The sequence below is a fragment of the Strongylocentrotus purpuratus genome, unplaced genomic scaffold, assembly GCF_000002235.5.
Source record: "Strongylocentrotus purpuratus isolate Spur 01 unplaced genomic scaffold, Spur_5.0 spur5_scaffold_3, whole genome shotgun sequence".
Taxonomy (NCBI): domain Eukaryota; kingdom Metazoa; phylum Echinodermata; class Echinoidea; order Camarodonta; family Strongylocentrotidae; genus Strongylocentrotus; species Strongylocentrotus purpuratus.
Genome location: NW_022145609.1, coordinates 24,209,374 through 24,213,870, shown reverse-complemented (window position 1 = coordinate 24,213,870; position 4,497 = coordinate 24,209,374). Strand labels below are relative to the sequence as shown.

General features: G+C 35.0%; 1 long non-coding RNA gene across 1 annotated transcript; it reads left to right on the top strand.

Annotated features, from left to right (window-relative positions):
- The first annotated feature begins 1,308 nt into the window (after positions 1-1,308).
- Positions 1,309-3,316, top strand: LOC115928821. Its single transcript, XR_004066237.1, has 2 exons — positions 1,309-1,383; positions 2,906-3,316. It is a non-coding gene; the product is annotated as an uncharacterized LOC115928821 (long non-coding RNA).
- Positions 3,317-4,497: the final 1,181 nt, after the last annotated feature.

Here is a 4,497-nt window from a genome sequence, read left to right as displayed (position 1 = left end):
GATCAGTGTAGAATCGTCACCACTTCTAGATTATACTCTAAAATTAAAAGCGAATAATTAATGAAGATCTTTTCAATACTTTTTGAGATTTATTCTTGTATGCGACAACCCATCTTTGTATATATTCCCTATAGCTAACAAAGCCGTACGGGCAAATTTTACCCGAACGCCTTTTACCCGAATATCACTGGCTCAAGTCTTTCAATCTCTAAATTTTTAGTTTTCTAAAATTGTTGACAGTAAAAAAATAACTGAAATTACACATCCAGACACCTCTGCTGATCGAATATGGATATTCTGCACCCTACTGCCCGAATATCGGAATTTTAGAAATAAAATCCCGGTTGGGCTGCAGCTCCTAGCCCCCCCCCCTCCGCCGCCTATGAAAGCAAAAAAACAATGAAAGTTCATTTGTCCAAGATTTCGATTTCCCACTTTTCGACACGGACACCTAGAATTTCTAAAAATTTAAGATTTAATATGCATTTCATCAAGGGCCAAATACACTCAACAGGAGTGAAGGGCAGAAAATGCATTTTCTGAGTCTAAATTGCTTTGCACCCTCGTATCTGAAGTGAAGTAAATGGGTACCTGGTAGGAATTTATTCCTTGAAACGCCGCGCGCGTAACAGCTGCACTGCTAAAGCCAGGGTAATTATGCTGCATTATTGTAGAGCGCTTAGAGACTTCTGACAAAGTAAGTGTTAGGCGCTATATAAGCACTGTAATTATTTATTATTTTTATTATCTAAATTTTAAAATCTGGCTCCGTCATTGCATTATTCAAATTAATGTTGTCTAGCAAATCTGAATGATTTGAAAAGAGCAGTAAGAAGTACAAAAACTTGCGCGTTACACTCTTTGTAGATCTTATCTTAATTTTATTTTCATTTTCTTAGCATTCTAAATTGTCGTTGTAAAAAGTTGCACTCGTTTTCACATTTATCTACATCTATTGAGAGGGCGTTTAAAATAAACACTGTGTTTGGATCAATATGCCTATTAATGGAATTTAGGTAATTATTGGCTGTTTTTGCTTTTCTTAATTATTCCAAAATTATAGAAAGATGTGATCGTGGACGTGGATGCTTTTCTTGCTCTAGCCGTCAAAATTCAGAACCAATTGAAAGAGTATGGTGAAGCATTCGAGGTAACTGAAGAGCAAATTGAAAAGTATAAGGCAGGGAAACAAACCAGCGATGCTTACAAGGTAGCACTGGAAATACTTGCAGACTGGCGAAAATATGCCTCCTCAGACAGCAAAACTGCGTTGAGGAAAGTCTTCGAGGATGCACAACTGCCAGGACTTGCTTATAAATATATACCAGTAACCTAAGCTTTTCCGGCTTCAACTACTCCTGCATTTTGGAGGAGCGTTAAACGGTAAGTGACTATGCATTGAAATTCTTTTTCTTGGGGATATGTTCACCAAGGTATAATCGCATTTAAAAAAGCTACAATACACTTGAGTTTTCTCGAGTAGACGACAGTTGTATAGTCTTCAACTATAAGACTGATTGTAAAGGGGTATCAGAAAATGAAATTGATAAAGGAATTCTTATCAAAATAATTGTATTAGGCCTATATCGAAATTCGTATCATTTTCGTGAAAGCTGTAATTCAAGACATTAGGAAACAGACTTTCACATCAAATTTTCTAGAAATGAAAATATATATATCAATAAAATTATTCTTTAAGATATATGTGGATTTGAAATATATACACAGTGTCCAATGCATTTGAAGCTACTCTCAAATATTTTTGAACATTCTATAAAAGATCCATTATTTTCAAGTGGTTAAAAATCCTTTTCAAAGCAATAATGATATTCGTTCCTTTTTACTGATTGCCTTGCTTTTGTCCTGGTTTTCCAGCAGTACCTCTGATTGAAAAACACACTTCGGTACCCAAAAGGCTCTTGAAAATGTGATGACCTTTTTTTTACAGAATTGTTTAACACCCCTGATTGTACACAACATTAATCGATAAAGATGATGTTCCGGCTTATGTCGTTTCGCGAGATATTGGTGTCATGGTATAGTGGTGTCGTGGTATAGCGGTTTATTCACTTGACTCTCAGTCCGAGGGTTAAGGGTTCGAATCCCAGCCCGACACTCACGTCCTGTGGCAAGACATCAATCAAATTTACCACTCTTTACCCAGGTGTAAATGGGTACCTGGCAATTGCTTGGGTGATAATAATTGCAGGGCTCTCGGGAAAACCAGCATTGAGGCTTCCCTGGTTAAACAAAATTATTTGTTATCATCGTTAGCTACTTGCTGTACATATAATGGTCAATGAAATAAAAATCGATGCAGCATGTCATGGGATGCAATATATGCTCGAGAGTAGTTCTTTAGAAAATCATATCTTGAAGACATAAAAGAATCTCAGACATTTGAGACTCACGTGTCTCAGATAAAGTTTACAGACTTAGACTTTATTTATTATACTTTCATCCCTGATTTCAAACAACAAAAGAGCACTATTTAAGTTTAAAGAGAACACACTTAATAAGGCTTGTTCATATATGACGCGGTGAACCGCCGCAAAAAAGCTGCCGCGTTTTTTAAAGTTAAAAAAAAATTACGAGTAAGTGAATTTCGACTTGCGCATACATTTATATTTACTAAGCTCTATGTTATTATATACAGAAATGTGAAAAGTATTACATTTAACGTCATGATAAAAAAAAAATGCAGCGATTTTGCCGCGTCATTCCTGAACAAGCCTTTATGGTACCACTTGCAAATCCATGACACACTTCAAGTAGCTGACAATACTTTTAAAGAGTACTAAAAAGTGCAATATGTAGTTACTTACTCATCTCTAAAATAATTGCTTTTTGTCTCTTTACTTACTTCCTTTTGCTGATGCTGATCCTGATGCGGATGATCTCTCAGACCTGGATGCCCTGGTTGTTCTAAAAAGAAACTTAGAAATGCTGGTTCACCGCTAAAGGTTCTACGGAGATGGGTTCAACATTGTATAACATTTTATTCAACTATAGGCTTAGATTTTGAGGTCTTTTATTTTCATTGACTAAACATAAGACGTCCTTAAAGTAGTTTTTTTAATACAGTAACGACACCTACCAATATTCCTTTCAAATAATTTGATTTTGTTCGGAAGATTGATCAAACACGTGTGGCAGGCCTGCCTCCTGCAATGTATTGATTATGTAATACATTTAAAAAGGAAATGACTGAACTAAAATAATAATGTCGCAGTGAAACATATTTCCATTGCTATGGGGTTGATTTAATCGATCAGAACCAGGCGCGTACGCAAGGGGGGGGGGGGTGGGGGTGGGGGTAAACCCCCTTCAGTTCTTGTTATGTGTATGTTTTCTGGGAACCCCCCCTTTTGAGTTTTTATTTATTTTTGATTTATTTTATTTAAAAAAAAAAAAAAAAAAATCCTAATGGATGACCTAACTAAAAAAGATAACCTTACCCCCCCCCCAACGGAACAAATTGTCGATCGGTCAAATTTTGAAATTTCGGGACCCCCCCCCCCCCCCCCCCCCCCCCCCCCCCCCCCCCCCCCTAAAAAAAAAAAAAAAAAAAAAAAAAAAAAAAAAAAAAAATTCCCCCCCGCTTAGTCAGCGGCTAGCTAAGTTTTGGGCCAGATTTCGAAATGTTAACCCCCCCCCCCCCTCTTGAAAAAATCCTACGTACGCCACTGATCAGAACCGTACCCATCAAATATTTGTACACATTTCATTATGGGTTTTCTTACAATAAATATAGCTGTTATTTTTCTCTGACTTAACATTAGACGTAGTATATATAAGATTTTGTTTTGTATATTAAGATTTATGAAGCTTTTTTAAAATTCCATTGATGATCTTAATTCATTCATATCTCCATAGTAAATACATGTATCAGCGCAAATCTATCTTTAATTAAGAAAGATTGAGACCCTAATGATTAATTGATGCTATGATATCATTATTGAATAATGTCATGAAAATATATTCCATTTTCATTTTACTGCAATGTAATTCCTGCATTTCGCCGTATTTTAAAGATTTTGTTTTATAGATTAAGAATAAAAAGATTTTTTCATTCTATTGATATTCTTAATTCATTCGTATCTCTATAGCAAAATACATGTATCAGCGTAAATTTATCTTGAGCTAAGAAATGATCAATCGATGCTATGATATTGAATAATATCATTAATATACTCATTTTATTTTCATTTGACTGTAATGGAATTTCTGCAATTCGCCGTATGTTATTTCAAAGAGGAGAGATTTCTTACACATATACAGTACACCCCCGTAATAGATCGATTTGATTTGTTTTTAAAATTTATATTTTTGCCTTTAATATCTGGTAGAGATCCTTTAAATACTTTTGCATTTGTAGAAACATGACTTTGGAAAATAAATAAAGATGAACCAGCAGTATTCCTTTAGTTCATATTTTAATTGTATTTGTATCTATTGAAACGGAGAGATAATGCATTTTGAAAGACAGAAATATTC